Genomic DNA, 22,681 nt, shown 5'->3' with positions numbered 1-22,681 from the left:
TCACATGTTTGTATATAACCTTTTCATTAAGCCCCTCTCTGTTTACCCAGTTTTATGTGCTAAGAACATGACTGATACAACTTGGAACGAGAGAAATTTCCATTGACTGTTCCAGGCAGACTGATGTCTGCACCCTCATCCCAGGCCACCCAGTCCCAGAATTACCCGTGTCCTGACAGGGCGGGGGCAGGGCGGGGTGCCCAGCATATGATTGGTCAGTTATTCTGAGGCATTAGCCACTATGGTGACACACATGAGACGATTCAGTGTTGATATTTTACAAAAATATCCTAGCACAAACTCATGCTCTAGAGCACCTTAGTGTTTTGCAAGCATCTCTACTGCAAACACTTCCAACTGATTTCTTATATCATAACTAGTTGTAAACACAAGTATTTCTCCTTTGTTAGATTCTGTGAGCCCCATGGGAGCAAGGCTTAGCTTTTATGCAACTTTTTATAGCACCTACTCTTATATATAGTAGGTGACCAATAAATGTTTATTGATCTGAGTTGTTTTTTTTTCCTAAATTAAAGTTTCAGTGTTTCTTTTTTCTAAGGATAAATATTTTCCTCAATCAGCAACAATTTAGAGCTCAAAGAGTTATGTATTAATCTTTAATTTTATTTTGTTCATATGCTTTCTGATGGAAAATAATGACAAAATCAATAGCATATATATATGTATATACACACACATACATAACATTGAGACACATATGAATATACATGTACATATACAGTGAAGACATAACATGGCTTAGTAGTTTCTTTATTGATCCGTGGTTGTTCTAGTCTGCTAGCTGCCGGAATGCAATATACCAGAAATGGAATGGCTTTTAACAAGGGGAATTTAATGAGTTGCTAGTTTACAGTTCTAAGCCTGAGAAAATGTCCCAATTAAAACAAGTCTAAGGAAATGTCCAATTTAAGGCATCTGGGGAAAGATACCTTGGTTCAAGAAGGCCAGCAACGTTCAACGTTTCTCTTTCAGCTGGAAGGGCACATGGCGAACATGGTGGCATCTGCTGGCTTTCTCGTGGCTCTACCAAAAAGGGACTCTCTTCAAAATGTTTCCTCTTTTAAAGGATTCCAGCAAGGAACTCCACCTTCAGTGGGTGGAGACACACCTCCATGAAAATCATATGATCAAAAATTACCACCCAGAATTGGGTGGGCCACATCTTCATAGAAACAATCAAAATGCTCCCACCCAACAAAGAGCATGGCTTTTCTGGGGTCCACCACAGATTCAGACCAGCACAGTGGTCTTCTCCATATATGCTGTGTCTTACATACTGCTGGGGCATTTGGGCTGTAGTGACCTATCATTTGGGCATCCACACCCCTCCTGAGTTACACATGTGCCCGGCTCTCTTTTCACACAGTCTTCCATGTTCGGGTGCTGACAACTGTTATATACTAAGCTTCCACTGAGCTGTCCAAGTGGCTTTATGGATGGGTAGACCATTGTTTTTCCCCTGGCATGTAAAAATTAACCCAGAATTCATCATTGCATAAAGTCGCTGAATTGTTCTTTCCAACAGACATTGCCTTTTACTTAACAGACTTGTGTTTGCCTGCCTGAAATTTGCAGTGTCTGGCATATGAGGTGCAAGCTGCATGAATTCAGGGCTACCTAAGCACAAAAATATCAGCATTGCAGAGTGGCTGCATGGTCCATGCCCCCATCTGACCCAAATGACGAGTCCATAACCAGCCCTGAAGATGAGAAACTGCGGGTCCAGCACACCAAGGGGCGGGTGGGTTCGGGTGGACCGCAGCACCGCTGTGAGCGCGCAGAGCGTGGCAGCAGGTACTCAACCCCGCCCCAGCATCTCCCCACTCTTCGTGATTTTTGCCTCACGGCTGATTCTGCAAGCTGATTCAGCACCTTCTGCTTCATTTGCTGACTCTGGGCATTCCTTAACTTTTCTCCACAATACTTGTCTGCGTTCTGATAAGCATCATTCTGCTCCATCTGATTTTTCTCTTCCTTGCTGAAGGTAGCCTCAGACCGCAGATGTGAGTACATTTCTGTCTTTCCTTTCACTTTCTTCCTGGGTACTATTGAGATCTCAAAAAAAAACCCAAAACAACTCTGTTGTCTTAACTTGCCAACTACCTGGCTAAAAATAAGCCAAGAGATTTCATGAAATGCTGTGCTACCTCTGTCCTACAAAGTAATTTTCATGACATCTTTAATCATTCTTTCAGGAATATGCATAAATGTTCTGTGGCAAATAGCCTGAGATTTTGCCATGTTTTGGTGGACTATTATGAGCACCTGTTAATGGGTTTTTAGTCTGGATGACTAAAGTGTAAACTTTTACTACTGAAAATGTTTGAACCTTTGTGATTCAAAATACGGAATCATGATAAAATCTTTGTGACTCAAACTACAACAACTTGACTTTAAAGTACACAATCAAAATAATGTTTAAGCAGTATTCAAAACAGTTATTAAAGTTTAGGACCACATTACACAACTTTGCACAATATATTCTTATTTCGGATCCTATTCCAAAAGATGCCTACCCTACATGAAAAGGTAAGCTGCCCTCTCCACCCCTCCCCTGCTCCCATGGATTACAGAATTTAAATACAGGCCAGTTGTGAAAAGATAATTCACTGCTTTCTACAAGGAAGATGCAGATGGTTTATATCATACCTACAATCTGAATTATTAAACTTAAAATGACACATGGACTTTATAAAGCCTCTATCCTGTGTATGGATTTCAAATTGTTCAGCAATACAATCTTAATGGTTTATGTCATTTTCTAAGAAATTTCTTTTGAAATTAAATTACGGTTTGATGCTTCCCAAAGTTGATTTGTGGGTAGGAGTCTGGTCTGAGAGAAATCTGCTTTTATTTTTAAGTGATAGCAGCATGAAAGCAATGTATTTTTTTTTTTTACCTCCTTTGCCTTTTTTTCTTTCATTTAACCAAAAACATCTAAGACTTAAAGCATCAGACAATCCTTACAGGTGGAGCTTGATGAGAAAAGCAACTTGGAAAAAGTTATCCAAAATGTAATGAAGTGATTCAAGATGCCAGCCTACTTATATTAAATAGATTAGATTGCCTAAAGCAATAAAGATCTTAGTCCAGTTCATTACAGCAAAGCAAAAAGTTTGCCAACAGTTACTCCCAAGATGCAAATACAAGAGCAATCAGTTTAGACTACTTGTCAATTTGGTCTTTTAAAAAAATGAAATGAAACAGCTGATTGAAATAAGTGATGGACAAATTCTTTTCAGTGTCTATTTGACTTTGCATCAGATAAGTCAGAAATTTTGTGTAGCAAAAAACTACAGGGCAACCAGGGGCTTAGGAATATATGCCACCTGCACCCCAGTGCTTCAGTTCAAAGAGAAGAAACTCAGAGGTTCTAGCAAAACAGTTAAGAGAATTCAGAGAAATGTGCCCTGAGGATTCAATTGATATCATTTATTTTCTTTTACAAAGCATAACTTTTCTTTGGTCCAATTCATATGCAATAACCCCTTCAAATTAAAAAAAGAAAAAAGGAAATGGTTCTCACCAATTAATTTTTAAAATTCTTTTTTGGTTTTGCCCTTATCCATAATTCCTTGTACGATGGACTGAAGTCTGTTTTCCTGGTTTAGAATTACTCGGGATCTCCAGGTCGCAATTCTGGACTTGATCCTTTCTCAGAACACCATGTGTAGAGATTAAGTTTAGGTGATTGGGCTGAACATGGACTATCTCTGGGATGCAGTCTAGAAGTTTTGGGGTTTGGCGTTGTTTTACATATTCTATGGTTTAAGTTTGTTTCCCTCTAGTCCCCTTCTTCCTCTTAATAATAGATTATAGGAAACAAGCAATTATATGAGCTTCTCAATGACTAGATGCTTTGCTCTGATATTATTAGCCTATCTATTTCATACATTTGTTTTATAAGGAGCATAATCAGTTTTACCGATATTTTATTTCATTTAACCAATCCTGTCCAACCCTTTGAGGCAAGCTATTAAGACTTCAAGCTGAAAACACACAAAATTCGGGAAATGCCTAAATTAGCATTTTGTTGCCAATGTTTACACAGCTGCAGTAGACACACAGAGAATATGTTCTAATCACAAATACATTTTTCATTTATTTATTTTTGCCTAAAATATTGGTTCCAAAAGTGTTTTGGACAAAGTGGGCAGCATGATGATGACGTTGTCTTCCAATTAGAGATCAAATTATGATTCCCTTTGCAAACTCCTGATTAGGAAAGAAGATAGCCAGCCTCCCGCATTAGAAGGCAGGGTAGCTCTCAGGTTGGATTTCCCCTGTTTTTATGCTCCTTTCAACGTCGTTCATTTTATAAACAGTGGATGCCGGACCAAATAATGGGTGCTGGGAAAGCAAAGCTGAATAAGACATTGTCCTTACCTTGCAGAACTTGTACTACAAGAATGAATGGGTAAATGGGTAGATAAAAGCAGGCAAATTGATAAATCACTATCGAGTAGAGCACCTAAGGGGTTCGGGACATTAGGGGGAAAATCTACCTCTAACGCTAAGCTCTTTTCATACATTAGCCAATGTGCAAATCCTATCACATCGCCACCAGCACACGCAGCCCTGAGTAAAGTCCTCTCATGGCTTTCCACTGATTTGAGGATGAAGACAAAACTCTTTAATTCTGCTCATCTACAAGACCCTGTAGTGGCTGGCTGCTATCCCGACCCCATATACCCCTTAACGCCCTGGGTTCCAGCTATGCCAGCTTATTTTTTTAACAGCTTTATTGAGATTGAATTTATAGTACATGCCACGAAATTCACTCTTCATCTGTTTTAAGTATACAATATAAAGAATTTTGGTATATGTAAAGAGCTGTACAGCAATTACTGCAATCTAAATTTAGAACATCTCCATCATCTTAAAAAAAAAAACCCTCATGTCCATTTATAATTATTTCCCATTCTCATCTCCCATCCCTAGAAAACCACTAATCTGCTTTGTATGTCTTTGATTTGCCTTTTCTGGACATTTCATATAAATCTAATCCTATAATATATATTCTTTTGTTTCTAGCTTCTTTCACTGATTGTGTTTTTGGGGTTCATCCACATTGTAGCATGTGTCATTACTTCGCTGATTTTTAATGTAGAAACAGTATTCCATCATATGTATACATACCCCATTTTGTTCATGCATTTATCATCAAAAAAATATGACGTACATTTGGGTTCTTTCCACTTTGGGACTACTATGACTACGTTTCCAAGAACATTCTTGTATAAAACACTTGGGTCTTTGTGTGGACGTATGTTTTCATTGCTCCTGGGTAGATATCTAAAAGTAGAATTACTGGGTAATAGGATAAGTCTATATTTAGAACCAAAGTGATTCTACCATTTTCCATTCCTACCAGCAATGTAAGCAGCTTCCAAATTCTCCACATTCTTGCCAACACTTGTTACTGTCCGCCCTTTTTATTATAGCCATCTTAGTTGTATGAAGTGGTATCAAATTGTGATTTTGATTTGCATTTCCCTGATGGTTAATTTCCCTAATGATTTACAGTTCCTTATTGTTGGATAACTTTCCATGTGTTTATTGGACATTTGCGTATCTTCTTTGGAAAAATATCTATTCAAATTATTTACCCAGTTTTAATCTATTTGTTATTGAGTTGTAAGAGTTCTTTATATATTCTGGATACAAGTCACCTATAAGATACATGATTTTCAAATATTTTCTTTCTATGTGTAGGTTGTCTTTTCATTTTCATGATGGTATCTTTTGAAGTGCAAAAATTTTAGTTTTGATTATGTCCAATTTATTTTTCTCTTTTAATACTCGTGTTTTTGACATCATATATAAGAAATCATTACCTACCCTGATGCTGGCTCAGTTTTGCTCTGATTCTCACTGCAATCCTTCCCACTCGAACCTTCATGCATGCTGTTCCCTCAGCCTAGAACACTCTTTTTCCTCTACTCTCCACCTATTAACTTGAATCTCTCCATCAGCTATCTAGCACCAACATCATCTCCTCAAGGAAGTCTTCCCTGACCCTACCAGCTAGATCAGAGCAATAGAAACTCTACTCTTCCAAGTTTTCATTTGTCTAAGTGATTATTTCAAGAATTTTTGTCTCTTCCACTAGACTTTCATCTGCCCCCAAACTTGATTGATCTGATTTTGGCTTGCAACCATATTCCCTACACCTTACACAGGCCTGGCACATAGGAGGTACTCAATAAAGATTTGCAGAATAAATGAATTAGTAATCAATAGTAAATGCATGCCTTAGGAGGGTTCTCTGAGAAAGTAGCATTGGAACTGCATCCTCAAGTATGGAGTAGGAGTTTAACAGACAAAAAGAAGGCAGGAAAGGGCACTGCAGACAAAAATAATGAGCATCTACCAAAAAAGTTAGGAAAGGGCATAGAACAAAGCCCATCCGTGAGTTCACTGTGATGAAGGGCGTGTGGGTGTGTGCGTGTTTGTGTGTGTCAAAGTTTGTGCAACTGCACAAAATCACAGAAGATGACACATGGGATGAAATGTTTAGACATAGGTAGGAGAGTTAACTGGAAGGCATAGGGAATCCCAGAGAGGGGGCTGGAGAGGAAAGAACCTATAGGCAGAGTGAGCTGTGAAGAGACTGCAGTTTCCTAGTACTGCTTCCTTCTTCCCCTCACCCTAGGCATCTTGGGGTACAATAATTGAATAGGATGTACCTCCCAGGAGGAAGTATCTTTAGGCAATATCTCTAATGATGGAGTGTCAAACACCATAACCCCTGTTCAGGGAAAATATTTTGAGTAGCAAGTCCTTCAATATTATTCAGATTACAATCTGTAGGGAACGAGTTGAATGTGTAGACAGGTACAAGAATATTTTTGTTATTCTTGACTCAATACTTCTTCCTTGTTCAGTTTGGTGAAAGATTTACAAATGACAAACTCAGACATGTTTTAGCGTGGGGGCAAGATGCCTCAATCTATCTATTGGGGAACTACGTAAAACAATACCAAGAAAGTTGAGTTCTGATAGCAAAAATCTGTGTAAACTAAATTACACATTTCAAAGTCTGTAGAATAACTTTTGGAACCACATATTTTCACTCTCAGTTTTTTTATGATGTTAAAAAAAAAAAAGAGGGAAAAAAACCAAAAAGAACCATTATGAGATTTATAGCTGCAGTAAAAAAAAAGATTGTGTTTGCAAACTTTTCAATCTTTTCGGTTTACACCCTGGCAAGATCTTTTAGGTTTACCTTCTTAAATTGGATCTTTTTGGCTGAGTGCAATGATTTATTTATGTTTTTGTTTTTTCTATTGGCATTTTAAAGATTGGACTTTTAAGGTGCCTAACAAAAAGTAAACTCATGCACTGATAAATCTGCAGCCCAGCAAAATTTTAAAACCACATGTTCACAATAAAACAGAGAGAGCTTTGAATTTCACAAATCCAAGCTAAGCTTAGGATGAAACCAAAAATGTTGCTGAAATGTTGAGCATTTGAGTATCCGTGTATTGGTTTGCCTTGTTTCATCTGTGTGATGGAAAATCCCAAAAGTTACAAAATGAGGTCATATGGAGAAATGGACACCTCCTGAAATTAAAAGTTTTAATTTAGACTCTAAGCATCTTCTCCTTTCTATCTTCTTCCATTCCATATGAGGATATTTTTCCCTAAAAAAATAAATACTGAACTCAACTCTTTCCCGGATTTCATGGCTAATTTGAGTGGTGTGGAGAGAAGACTATGCTAATAATATCTATGTAGCAGATTTTTGTATTTATGTTCTATTTTTCTCATAATTTGTACTGATCTTGAGCTATTTGTTCAGTTTTTGTTTAATATAAATATTTCTTCAGATCTTTGCTGGTTTACTTTTTTTTAAAATAATGTTCTCCATATTTTCCAGGGTCAGTAGTTCGTAAATTATGAACTAGTATGTTTAGCTTTAATGTGTGGCAAAAATAAGTCTGCGTTGATATTTTGGTCATGATTTAAAGCTACTGTCTTTTATAACAACATTGAAAGCGATTCCTTTATTTGCCATCATCATCCCAGTTTATTTCACATACTGAAACTGAACGGCAAGCCCTGCATTTTCCATTCCGGCCACTTGAGGGGATCAGACTTTAGAAATGGTAGATAATTCAAGTCTTTATTTCAACAGATAGGAGAATAAATGTTTATTTGTTGCCAAAAATGGTTCTTATGTCACTTAGACATCAAGAAGTTCACAGATCCCAAGTTCTGAGATAAATGACTCTTTATATACTTCATATCCAAGTGGAAAAGAGAACTTCTTGATAAATGGGAATCCAGGGAGGTACCAAGAGAGGTCCCCGCACACAATTTATGATCAGCACTCTTGGACTTCAGAATGATTAATACCTTCTAGTCTCACTGGAATAAGAGCTGTTTTAGCCCAGGAGAGGACTGCATATTACTGTTTATAGAAGCAGATAACATCAAAGTAACCTACGGCTTGTGTTAAGCAAATACAAAATTCTGGGTCAGCGCAAATTAATCCTAAAGGAGTAACGGAAAGTTCTTAATGACTGGGAGATCCATACATTATCACTTTTCATTCAAGTGGTGGAAAATGGTAGAACTATTAATGAGATTTGCAAATGGACTTTTTTTACTGCATTGTGCTAGCAGCTGTGTAATAGCATGTTCTCTAATAAAGAGCCCTATTATCTATACATCTGAAGTTTGTTAATGAAGTGTAGAAGTATATGTAGCTTTTAAATTATGTTCAGGAGCATCTGAACCATTTTAATATTATGTTTCACAACAAAAATGCAGCAAATCACATTATACTTTATATATTCTTGCACTCTAAGTGGCTGTGTGGATGGATAAATTAAAGACTGTTCTCTTATCTATATTATACAAAACAGATGTTATTTTCAAGGGTATCAGAAAGAGATTTTTCCCCCAAATGATGGTACTAAGTGAGTAATTATGTATCCCTTTGTTTTTAGGAAGATGAGAAATTTGTAAACAAGATTAAAATATAGGAATTAATTTTAATATTTAAATGTTTTATGTACACATTTTTTAAAATATCTTGGGAATTTTTAGTATGATTCAATTGAAATATGAATAAAGTAAGTTCCTCAGAGAATATTTTTTAATTTTTCTTTCCATATAGTTAATTTTTGCTTTAACACATTTTACCCCAAATTTTATTTCCCCATTTAGATTATGTCACTTATCCATCTTATTAATTATTTTCAAATGATTTACAGAGTACCCACCCTCTTCATATAATCATGGTGATTACTTTAAATTCACCAATAATTCTAAAACGTTATTAAAATCAGCTTCACGAAGTCTGCCTGGAATGAAGTATATAAAGAAATACTCCCTTCCCCCTCCCTTCTACTTCAAATCTTACCAATTTCAAAGAGGTGAGAATCTAATTGACTTGAATTTCACATCGTTTTCCTTATTCTACAAATTTTGCTAAATGTTAAACTAGACAATTGGCAGCCTGAATAATTTTCTAATCACTTAATCCAGTCTCCAATAGATTAAGTTGATTTCCTTTGGAAAACACTCATAGGAAAAATAAATGTCAACGAAATTACTCTGCAGGAAAAATACATTATTTAAATATTTAAAGATTATTTCATTAAATCATTGGCTGAAACTCAAATTCCTAGGAGCAGTATTTGACCATAAGTTTTATTAAGGTTGCAATCTAGGGCAGTAAGATTCTCCTGCTTTAGATGATACTGAGAGAAGTTAGATTATCCTCATGAAGGCTTCATATAACTTTTTTTATTCTGATTCAATCTTTACTGACTTTTTGTTTGTTTCCAACAAGTCATGTAAAATCAGGACTCACTTTGTTCTGCCTAGTCATGAGATAGCCCACCTTAACCAACTCTGAAGTTAAGCATTCAAACAGTGGTCTCTAAACCAATGGCTACTGGCACTAGAAATGGCTGAATGCCATTACAGAATCATGAATATTTATCATTTCTCATGTGATTTCCTTGGAAACTTAAGTTACTTAATGTAAAAGATTTGAACACATTAGATGCTTTACATCCCTTCCCTTGCAGGGTCCCATTTTTAATATCATGATCCAAATTCTTGTAGATGCTTCTGTTAGCAAACAGCTAATCCACTGAGACAACCAAGTTGACCATTATTTGGCTCCATACAATCACTGTTTTTAACAAAGCGTTATTGTTACATTAATATACTATTTCTGTGCCATTTTAAACTTGTTCACGGTATTTCACTTTATTGATTGATTCTGGAAATGGCATGAGCCATTTGTTTTAAACAGAACGTTATAAACCTAGTATTTTATATACATATTTACATACCTGTATAAAGTATAACCATTATCTTTAAATAATAGCAGTTATCTTAAATTGTAACATGATAAATATTAATGATTTCAGTTTTTCTCAAGAGCTACTTCTTCCATTTTTTCCCTACACCAAATGAATAACATATTTTCCTATCATTTGTAAGGAGCAATAAAAATCATTACTCCTTGAATGGAAATAAAGCCAAATGTCAGCATGCTGTAGATTAAAACAGAGCTTCTTCCATCCCTGTTTAGAATTTATAAGGATCCTTTCTCTTGGTTTCATACCAGTCATTTTAAGATGCACTAGCCACTTGGGCTACCCTAACAGTTGAGAGTTTATAGCGACTGTAAATCTATTAAGTCACAATTTGCACATAATAAAATGAAACAGCAAGTAGTTAAATGAAAGGCTCAATTCTGAGCTGCCGAACATTTTCCAGGAAAAGTCATTGAAACTGCTTCTGCTACTGCTGCCTGCCTTTGAGAAATTCAATCTCGTTGATTGAGGAAACCTGGAGAGAGTTGGCTGTTCCTTCCTCCAGTTCATAATTGCCCTGTAGACCATTTAATCATCTGTAGATGAAACAAAGCTGGTGCTGTAGAGGGCCGGAAGCAAAGGCATGTGCTTATCAATTGCTTCCTACCACCCCGCGGACCCAGCACCCATTTCTGAGCCGGTCTCGCCGTCAGACGGGGGAGCTACAGGCAGACTGGATCTTCCGGCTGTCAGTACAGTGGCCTTTCTGAGCGCCTTTATTTTATTACAGTAAAGCCCTCACCGGCTAAGTTTTTAGGAGCTAAATTCAGGGCAGAGACCAAAGTCTTTTTACATGCTGGAGAATGCACATGGGCATAAATAGACAAGAACTTGCCGGGTACTAATTTGTGAAGAAGGAAAACAATTCTGGAGTTGACTAAGCAAAAGCAAACGATTGTGTTCCTTCAAATGACCACTGACAGATAAATTTCAATAAGAGGATGACATAAATCTATACTACAAATATTACATGTAAAATAAACATACAACCAGATGTTTATGTGTCTGCTTATTTTTCCACATCACTATTGAAGCTGCCTTTTTTTTTTTTTATGGGGGGTGGTTAGCAGAGGGGTTCACTGGCCTGTGTTGGTGGGTGACCCTGGTCCAAGACACAAAAGGTCTGGTCAGAAACCACATGCCCAGTTTCATTAAATAAGAAAGAGAAGCCAGGCTGGCAAGTGGAGACACTGAGAACCAGAAAACCTGATACATCATCCTAATTGACTTGGAATATTAGTCTTTTGTAGAGCCATGAAATGCATTTCCTCCTGAATAGAGACAATGTGCCCAGCAGCTTAAGCCCCATCGGGAGCTCAGTGGTGGTGTCGTAAACCACAATATACCTAACTTTCCGAATGAATTTGGGTGGCTATTATGTTTACAGAGGAATTCCGTAAAGAATAACCCCATTGTTTGGAGCTGTCCATTTGATTATTACAAAGCCGTCTTCTGCATTTTCTTCTTGTTAAAGCCTTTCTTGTCAGTGGGAAATTTTTGAAGGAATTTTAATTCTAAAAAAACACTTACTTCTGGCTAATGTGTGCCAATTAGGTTCTATTCATTGAATCAACAGTTTTCTGTTACCTGTTCCTTCAGGTAGAACAGAGTCTGATAGCCCTGCCCTTTCCCAGGCTTCTGTGCAGGGACCTTTGCTGCCTGCAAACAGTAGGGACAGCTGTTCCTGAGCAGGGAGGGCCGGCATCTGAAATCTTAGGAATGGGGCTGCTATTGAAAAAGGGGTGCTTGATAAGGCAGCCACTGTGATAGGCAGCGGAAATTTGATAATGAAAGGAGATGCCTAATAGATTAATCTGGTGTGATTTGCCAAAACACAAGGTTTTCTGGAAGATTATCCACACTCGCAATAGGAAGCTCTTTGTTTTGTGAAAGTCCCCACTTATCATTGTATTCTTTATCTCAATAAGAAACATAATGGTTTACTTGTTTACATGCACGGTAGATATATTCAGAGCTGGGCTGTGGGACTGTGAACTCCCTTTCATTTGAAATGTTTCCAGTGTGCAGGTTATTAGCTAAGGGGGAACAAGCAGTTGGACACATATAAAATTTAAATCTGCCTTGCTTGGATTGGCAAAAATGACTGTTATTTCATCCACTGGGAAAAGGTTTTATTTCCTGCTCAAATAATTTCAGAGGAAAATCACAAGCTGATTTCGTAGCCACTCTGAGTGCATGTGTATACATTCAGGGCTAAGTGACTTGTGTACTGAGATGGACTCATTACAGTCAACTGGTAATAATTACCACTAATTTTAATTTTTCATTAGCTTCTGTTGCTCTGCTCCTTCTACTTTGTTCAACTCACTGTAAAGTGAGGCTCGTGCTTTACATCATTTACACTGAATCTAACCCTTGATGTATCTTGAACACTGTTTTTATTTCTGGAATTGATGTTTAAGTATCTGGCATATCCAGCAGGACCGAACTACCAAAGCACAGTGCCCCTACTCTCTGAAAATAACAAGTGTCCCCATAGTTGAACATGACTTGATTAAAGCTCTCCCTACTCCTTTTTTTTCCTTTAAGTACTCCTCTTTTATTGACAGTACTTTTCTGTTCTCATTCAAAACAATGCTTGCCAGAGGAAATAACTATCTGTGCAATGTAGTAATATATGCAGAATTGTATGTGCTATGCTGCTCACAGTTTCTCCCTGTTGGGGGTTCCAAGATTACATCTCTGACCTTTCGTATGAATAGCTAACTTCTATCAGCTACTTACATCATGCCAGGCATTGTGGGCCGACTTTCTAGGAGGTTTGAGTTTGTCACACAACACAGTGGTGACTCTCACAACAATTACTAATCCCTCATACGGTTACAGATGGGAAAAAAATAGGACAAGGTTTAGTCAATGCCTAGGGTTGCACATCTAGAAGTAGCAAAATTAGGACCTGGACCTAGGTACTTGAACATCCAGAGAGTGGAGTGCTTTGTTTCATTGCTTTGTGGGTGCCTTGGACTTCCCTTGGCATTAAATATTTAAAGAAACTGACAGTGAAGTAGGGGAGATTCGCTTTTTTGGAAGTAGGTAGGGAAGGAACTATTCCCAACATGAAAATTGGGGAAACATAGAATGCACAACTCTCCCTTCCTGCTGCTCTTACTGCTGTTGAAGACCAAGGCCATTGAATGACCTTGGTCACCATCATCATTTTACATGAGCAAGCAGGTAAGACAGGAGAATGTAGAAAATTATAAAGGGGGTATGGGGGTGGAAATCTGACAAACTCATCAAAAGAGAATGGATCTCAAAAGCACTGTCTCTCTTGACCAACTAATGTCTACAAACAAAAGTTAACTGCTTCATGCAACTGAAAATGGATCCAGTGCTGGGAAAAAGTAACACCAAGTTGCACATGGCAACAGAAACATGGCTTCATGCCTTCTTCAAACAGGTCTTAAGAAGTTGAAAGCACTGGAAATCTCATGTCTACATTTATAGTTTTTGTTTCTTATTTTACAATTGGTTGAGGCACTTATGCCCTTTCTGTCTTTCTTTTTTAATTCTCTAGTTAATACAAATTGCATCTATTTTTGTGTAAAAATAACTTTTCACTGGTAGATAAATTTGCATCACGTATTTTGAAATTATACTCAAGTGATCAAATTTGAGGCTGATTTCAATGCTTTTCTACAAGTTTTTTGAATAGTGTTTAAGATGTTTCTCGCTTAAAATATATGCTTGATGGGTCCCTGGTCCAGATAAGTCCTGAAACCTAGCCCAGCCTCTCCAGAACATCAGATAGTTCCATCTCCCTACTCCACATTAGTGACAGACCCTTCAATATAAAAAATTAGGTTTTGCTATAGCGCAAATAACCCCAATGAGAAGTATGAAAAGATCAAAGGTGGTGGTGGAATTATACATAGAAGATCGGATTTAACAAATGAGTGTGAATGCTGAATCATTAAATTGATATCTCTTTTAGTCTCCAGTATCTTAGAGCAGCTAGAAGTAAAAACCTAAAATTGTGAAATTGTAACCCATGTCAAAGTCTGAAATACGTTCTACAACTAATTGTGGTGCTGTGCTTGGAAATTTATAGCTTTTGTTGTATATATGTTATTGGTCACCAAAAAAGAAGGAAAATGAAAGCTGATTGTGATGATAAAAAAGTATTTAAGCCCTCTAGCCTCTATTCTGGAGCAGCTAAAAGGAAAAATATGAGAGTTTCGTATGGTAACCCATGACAAACTCTGGGATCTATCCTGTAATCACTTCTTGAAGAGTGCTTTGAAAACTATTGCTTTTTAATTTCTTTGCTTTGTATATATGTTATACTACACAATAAAAAAAGTTTAAAAATATGTATATATGCTTGAATAGGATCATTACATGCTTTTGTTTATTCAGCATTAGCTTTCATTATTAAAAAAAAAATTGCCCATCTAATTGGAGTGACTTTGATTGACCTGAGAACAGTAATTGTCAGTCATTCTGGTATCTCTTCTAGAACTGCACATATTTTCAATCAACTGATTTATTTAAGGAAAATACCCCCTCCCAGTTATGTTTCTCAATGGAAATGTATGGCTGCATGACCAGACCTAAAAACCATGGTATTTCCTTTTCATAGATGTTAAAACACCATGAATAAGCAGGATTCCTCACCATCAAGCACCTTCATGGTTAATTAAATCTCTGCACATAGACACATAGAAGACCCTGTGTCTCTGTGGTGTAGTAATGCAGTCCCAGGGATAAATAGAGAATAAAATTGTTTGTTGGCCTTGGAAAGTTTTCAGTAGAAGCTGACTACTTCAAATAACTTATTTTACTTTGGCTACAATTATTTACTTTGACTAGAATGATTTTCTTTTCAGGAGTAGAAATGGTCATTACCCTCCAAAATATCTTAACGATGAGGAGTCCTATATGAAAAAAAAATTAACATAAACAGTCACATTAAATTCCTACTGCACATTTATAGAAAGATTTGAGTTGCATAAGAGTCTCCATTTTATAAACATCTTCTGCCCCGTTTTCGTATTAAGCACAAGCCACATGAGATAGGGTTGATTTTTGAGCCTTGAGGGTCAGATATTTCTGTCTAGTGCAACGTCTAGAGAATAGGAAAAAAATTTTTCCTTTTTCTTTTTGCACCCAAAATGTTTTTTTTCCTCTCTGTATTAATATAGTTTCAGTTTTCCAACTCAAGGATCAGAAGTTGATTCTACCACACAAGAAGTTCTCTGCAGCTTTGCCCAGGAAAATATGCATCTACATGCTAAATATTTCTCAAATCCATCCCCCAGAATGCATTTCTCACTATTGCCTTAGTCCATCTGCTATCTTTTTTTTTTTTTTTTTTACCACAGTAGCCTCCCAACTAGTCTATCCGCATCCACTCTGGCCTCCTCAGTTCCATTTTCCACCTTGAAACCAGAGGAACTTTTCTAAAAATGCAAATGTGACCATATCACTTTGCATAAAATCCTTGATAGGTTTCCCATTGCTCCCAGGATAAAGTCAAACTCCTTCTCATGACTTAGCCCCTTTCTGCTCTTCCACCCTGCTCATTATCTGCCCTCCAGTAACTCTGGGCTTCTTTCAGAAGTGCATCTTCTTTTGAACGCACTCTGTTGTCTCTTGCTGCAAAAATTTTGCATACGTTGTTCCATCAGCCTGTAAAGCTCTCCCTGGTTCCTTTCACCTATCATTTCTTCAGGGCAGCTTCCCTTTACCTCCCTGTTTCAGTCAAATCTTCTTATAAGATCTCATAACACTGGGAATCTCTCTCCTGTAGTTCTGGTTCCAATAGCAACTTTATTTTAATTTACATGACTCTCTTCTCCATTAGAGATAAACTCCAAGAACAATAACAGGGACATGTCATATTTTGCTCCCTGCTGTATTCACACAGTGGTCACTTAATATTAATATTTGTGGAATGAATTAATGAAAAATGGAATGCTGGATTTTGCTAATATATTTGTGGTAAGTCTCAAAGGCGTTAAACAACCTAAGCTGACAAATGTTTTCAGTATCGGGAATGACAGATCGTCTCTTCTCACAGGTAGTGCTATCTGAAGCATAATCAGCCGATTGTAAGGCAACATAAAGTAGATATCCCTCATGTATACCAGCCAAGTGCTGGGATCCCTACCAATAATATCTGTGTCCAACAGCCTCAGCCCTTCTCATATCTGTATCTCATTGCTCCTAGCCCACAATTCCCCAGGACAGTATACATTTCTGGCTCCAAATATGTAAGCACTGGCATGGTGTTATGGCAAGCATAGGGAAATTCTTTTAGTGAATATTATAGCAAAATAGTGCTCTCCATCTTTTATTCATTCAACAAATAGGTTCTGTGCACATTGTGTGCATTGCAGTAAACTTAATGGCCAGAAATTGTGGACATTTGCAGGAAAAAAAAGTGATATTATTGCCATGTTTAGTGAAGGTAAGGAATAAGCCCTCAAGCTCCAACAACACATCTCACCATGGAGAATGCTATCAGCTGGGGTGATGAGAACTTGTTTAAACCAGGTGATACCAGCCTCTTCATTACCAATTCCCTTCTGTTGGGACCACTTGACTCAACAAACCCATGATGTTCCCGGTACTGAGCTAAGCGGCCATGAGAAGTACCAGAAGGAATAAGGTCACAGTTCCTGTCCTCAAGATCCTTACAATCAACGAAGGAGATTTTGCATCGGAGATGAAAGACGCTTTTTGTGCCAAAGGCTGGGGAACTGAAGGAATTCTTCACACAGAAATTACATTTGAACCAAACTTTGAAGGAAAAGTAGGGTCACCAGGGTCAGTCAGAGATGAACACCATCTCAGTCAGTGGGAGAATCTTGACCCAGAGCAGGTAGGTGGGAGACCACAAGGCAAATTCAGAGAGTCGAGAATAATTATTATGGCTGGAGTTCAATGAGAGAAAAGGGGAAAGAAAGAAGTGGTGTTAGTACAATGCTGGTAATTATCCATCAGTGGATGAAAAAATAGCTATTATCATTTCTACACTGAGGGCATGGTTTGCCACTTTCCTTCAAATCAAGTAATGTTTTAAATAGTTTAGTCTTTCTTTTTTCTTTTCCTGAAACCATTATTGCTATTTGCTATTTTTATGTGTCATTCTGCCACACAATATTTGGACTCCAATGGAAATGGACTATCTTGTGCTAATATGTAAGTACTAGTTTTCTATTGCTGTATAACAAATTACAAAAAACTTAGTGGCTTAAACAACAAGATTATTATCTCACAGTTTCTGTAGGTCAGTCCAGATGCTATGTGATAGGTTCTATACTTAGACTCTCAGCTGGGCTGGAATCCAGGTGTTTGTTATTAAGTTCTCATTTGGGGCTCAGGGTTCTCTTCTAAGTTCACTTATTGTTAACAAAATTCACCTTCTTGCCCCAGTAGAACTGGGGTCTCCATTTACTTGCTAGCTGTCAGCCCCAGACCTCTCAGCTTCTAGAGTCTGTCCATTTAACTGGCCTCATGGCCCCCTATACATTCAACCCAAGTCTGGTACAACAAATCTTTCACTTCCTCTTCTCTAACCAACTGAAGAAAACTCACTGCTTTTAAAGAGCTTATCTATTTCAGTCGAGTCTATCCAGTAATCTCCCTATGTTAAGGTGTTGTGCCACATAACAGAACTTAGAAGTGGAACTGAAGTCCATTGTGCTCACGGTCTCAGGGATGACATAGGGTGTGCACAGCATGGAGTAAATCTTGGAGGTCAGCCTATAATTATGCTTACCACAATGAGCCTCTACAATGGCTGTGATTCAATTCAGTGTAGAGCAAGAAGGCAATGACAATTTAAAATACCTTCCGAGCTACCACCTGCTCCCTAAACTCTCCTCTACTGATAGAACATCACTGACTCTGAAGTTCCTTCCATAGATGTTATTCTTCTAGGTTAACTAACAAACAAAGGAACACTCTCTAGATGTTACATGGTGACCAAGAGGTAAAGGAAGACAATAGCTGGAGCATCCTGCTCCCTCAGTTCTCTTACATGAGCACAGTCACATGCATCAGTTGAATGGAATCAGCTGAGAGACTCCAAAAGCCAGCCATTGTATTTGACTGCCAGATGGGCATTCCCTTTCTTTTGATAGCAGCATCCTTATTTTCCTTTGGGGAACCACCCTTACACCCACTCCAAATCTCTGGGATTTGGGTGGAAATGCTCCCCTGCCCAGTCACAGGAGGGCCTACAGAAACTAGACTTGGCCTACGAGAACACAACATCTGGCCACAATGACTTTCTCAAGGATGAGTGTGAAACCCAAGCTGAGTCAATCGGAGCCAACACACCCCAAACCTTCACTAGAACTTTCAGGATAAAGAAATATTCTTTCCATTGGTGATGGGGGCCTTGAGCAGTGTTTTTCAACCTCAGCACTGACATTTTGGGTCAGATAATTATTTGTCGTGAGGGCTGTCCTATGCATTGTAGGATATTTAGCAGCATCCCTGGCTCACTAGATGCCAGTATCACCACCCCCACTTCTCAGTCATAACAATCAAAAATGTTTCCATGTACTGTCAAATGTCCCTTGGAGGATAAAATCACCAAATGATAAGAATTTCAGCCCTTGAGCTACTTGTACCCATCGTGGCATCAAGGGAACAGAGGCTGACTGAGAACTAAACCAATATCGAGAAGCAAATTTGGGTGATATCTTTTGAGTGCCTTTGAGTCTTTCCATACTACACAGATCCCTAGACTTTTTAGCTATGTGACACTAATAAATTCCTTTTTTGGCTTAAGCCTATTTTATCTAGGTTTATTTCACTAAATCAGGCACTTTGAATGGCATAGAGGCTTCAGATGTTAGAAAGTAAATTTTTATTGATTCTGGTGGCGGGGGTCTAGGTCAAACACTTAGAAAGGTAAACTTCTTAAAGGAAAGGAATATGGAATTTAATGGTAAAGTTCATCCACTTTATAATTTTGTCTTTTTCTGGCCTAGGATGCTTTACTTCAAATTTATCTTCATAGTCAAGTAAGTAATAATGTCCCAATAGCTGTCTTACAGCTTCTGAAAGGAGACATTCTGCAAAAACAGTAGTAAAGAGCGAATACAATAAAATTTTTCAGTTTCAAGTTATGGAAGCAAAACCCCAATTAGCTTAAGAAAAAAGGAAATGTATTTAATCACACACGCACACAAAAGAAGAGTTTGAACAACTGAGAGCAGGGATGCCTGGAGATGGAGCTGATCCCAGGACAACTGAAACCAAACCCCTCACTCCTTCCTCAATCTCTGCTGCTCCCTACATGTTGATTTATTTTTATCTTAATATAAAATAGCTTCTCGTAATGGTACACTATTAGTTCTCAGGACTATGTCTCCCAGCCACAGAGGCCTGCGGGGAGTAGGAAACCAAGATGGGCTTTGTGCCTACTCTTTCTGACCCTTTGTGGGGTCATGTAAAGACATTACAAAGCCCTGTAGTTACTTTATGGACTGAATGGGGAGGGGTTTTGGAATAAGTGTAAAGGGTAGACAGTAGTCATTTTGGAGGGAAGGCACACAAAGTAAACTTGCTTAAAATATTTTCCCAGAAGCCCAGGCAATTAATTTAGACCCTGCTGTACCTGCTGTATTTATACTCATTCTTCAAGTTCAGCCCATTAGCAACATGGATATAGGATACTGAGATGTCCTATCCAGTGAAACTAAACTGGGAAGAAAAAAAAGATGGCTTCCTCACAGCACAGCAGAGCCTCATTAACAGTGGCCTTGTTAAGTAAAACTTATAGCTATAACTGATAGGCGCCAGCCCAGAAGTTGAAAGCAGTATCTGTGCAGGCCCAAGTATCCACACCTCAGAGCCTTTTGGACAGCTCCATTGTTCATAGAACTTTAGCTTGATCTGGAGCTCGGTGCCCTGTTGATGCCAGGATTGGTCTGCCGGCCTCCCGAAGGACTTGCTGATTACTGGATGGAGTACAAGTTCCCTGTGTATTAGTGTGGTTGAGAAACTTTTCCACGTTCTTTAGTTTAAAAGCCAATTACACGATGGCTGGGGCTAGAATGTAGGAGGAGAAAGAGAGGCAGAAGGAAGCTGCTGGCCAAATAGAAACACTCCAGTTTTCCATAGAAAATAACAAATCGTCCTGGTCAACCCACAAACTGATTCACATTTTCTTTACTCAATGAAGATTACCAGAGGTGAGAGTTTTATTTTGATCAGTTCTGAGCCATGATCCTGAAAAATCTGTTGTCACTTGAAGAAAGAAAGAAGAAAGTCCAGCTATCCACCCATCCTTACTGCATGTACATCAGTCAACAATGGTGGTTAGAAAACTTATAAACTGCAAAGGAGCAGTCACTACTTATTTTTTTTCTGCAAGAACGAATGATCTTGACAAGGATTCTAGCCTAAACCAGAGCAAAAGAAATTACGAAATTGAGGCCAAGATTCTGGGCCAAAAGGAGAGAGATGTTTTTCTTCCCTTCCTACTTCTCAGTAGCCAGTGCTTCCTGGTGATAGATGATATGTAGATAAGAAGAGCATAAACTATTTGTTTTCCTCAGTACCCTAGCCCATTCTTTTCTCTGCAAAATTCATCTGAGGTAACTAAAGCTAGGGAAGGGTACAAATCTAGTATGTTATCTTAAATTTTAAAGTCTTAGACCTATTTGTCAAAACAGTGTTTTTCAAACGTTTTTCCCCAGCAGTCCCACATATAATTTCACAAGGAAACCCAAAATATAAAACAGAAAACTGTGGAGTTGCTGAGGTTGAAATTGAAGCAGGAGGCCCAAAGTTCCCGGTACTTGGCTTCCTCTCTCCTTCACTGTCCCACAGAGAATCACTTGAAAACCACTGTTGTAAATCACTGTTAGCCTATGTACCTGGACGAAAGTCAAACCACGGTCACTCCAAGACATCGGAAAATAAAATCTGGGGCAGATTCTGTAGGCGGTGCTGCAGATAAAGCATGCCCTGGTGTCTTGGAGGTCTAGGTAGTCATTATAGCATCATAAAGATGGAATTCCAAGCTGGAGGTCATCAATGAGGATCTTGGAAACGGAGAGGCTTACCTACAAAGGCAGGGTGGCCAACTTCCCATGCTATGAAGTTAGGCTACATTTGCAGAGAAGCAGGAATCTGTACTCCTTCCTACCCCTGGAAAAGTCCAAAAAGACCATGTTACCACATGGGTCACCAGAGCTTTACTCTAATCACCCCTTTGACACTCCAATCCTTTGCTCCAAAGAGAGAAGAAAGGGCTTGAAGGTACTGAGCCTACTTCAGGGTCATGGTCGCCCGGGCAATTGAGTTCCATGTTACTCGTTGTTCACCTTAGACTTTCTCCAAGATCCAGGTGTCAAACATGAATGAAGTCAAAGTGTGCCATTAGAACTAGAAACCCATGGGATTTGGGAGATTTGGGGATCAACTTGCTACTTATGGCTTTCTTCCTATGATCTCTAAGAACTTAAATCTGATGGGATATTTCAAGAATATTTTCTTGCTTTTTCCAGAAAAACAGAGATTCACTAGGCTAAAAGTGGAAAATTTAAAATCCCAATTCAATTTGCATTTTTAATTAATTCAATTTAAATCCAGATCAATATGTGTGTGACTAATATCATTTCATTTTCTCCCTAAAACATCCTTGGGAAATAGACAGCCTAGTCGCTGCTATGTATTTGGTCATATTTAACATTTATAAGACAGAATTCCTTGTTCTTCTGTCCAAATCTATACTTTCCCTGCCATCATTATCCCTACATCTGCCCAGTAACTAATTATTAGGAAGACCCTTAATTCCTTCAGACCCACAGTCAGTAGATTAGTAAATTATCAGCAGTACCCCCAATATAGACTCTTAATCCAACCACTTCTTGGCTACACAAAACCCTAGTCCAGGTCATCACTCTGTTTTACATCATCATATTGGTTCCCTGCTGCTGTTCTCCATTCTCCAGGTGGCAGCCAGAGTGATCTTTTTAAAGCCTAAATTACAAAAAAAATCTGAACTATTCATCATGCCCTAAAATTCCTTATAATCTGGCGAGTCATCTCCCACAACTCTTACCTTCCTCCCCTACCCCTACATATCTTCTAAACTCTAGCCAGATTGGCCTTTTTTCTATTCCTCAGACTCACTCTCATTTCCATTCTGGATCTTGACAGTGCTATTTCCTCCACCTGAACAATCCTTCCCTTAGGTCTTTCCACAGCCACCTTCCTCTCGTCATTTATGTCTCAGGTGAAGTATCAACCCCTCGGAGAGTCCATTTGACCATCTGAGTTGAAATGGCCTTAAACCATACCAACAAGGCATGCTCTGCATCACTGAT

General features: G+C 38.3%; 1 long non-coding RNA gene across 2 annotated transcripts in view; it reads right to left on the bottom strand.

Moving 5' to 3' along the window:
- LOC143686302 (uncharacterized) overlaps positions 1-21,338 on the bottom strand; it is an 83,626-nt gene extending 62,288 nt beyond the window's left edge. For both annotated transcript variants that reach the window (XR_013177015.1, XR_013177014.1), the window contains exon 1: positions 21,227-21,338. This is a non-coding gene — a long non-coding RNA (uncharacterized LOC143686302). The remainder of the gene's footprint in view (positions 1-21,226) is intronic.
- Positions 21,339-22,681: the final 1,343 nt, after the last annotated feature.

Source organism: Tamandua tetradactyla, chromosome 6, assembly GCF_023851605.1.
Source record: "Tamandua tetradactyla isolate mTamTet1 chromosome 6, mTamTet1.pri, whole genome shotgun sequence".
NCBI classification, from domain to species: domain Eukaryota; kingdom Metazoa; phylum Chordata; class Mammalia; order Pilosa; family Myrmecophagidae; genus Tamandua; species Tamandua tetradactyla.
This window is presented reverse-complemented; position numbering and strand designations above follow the sequence as displayed.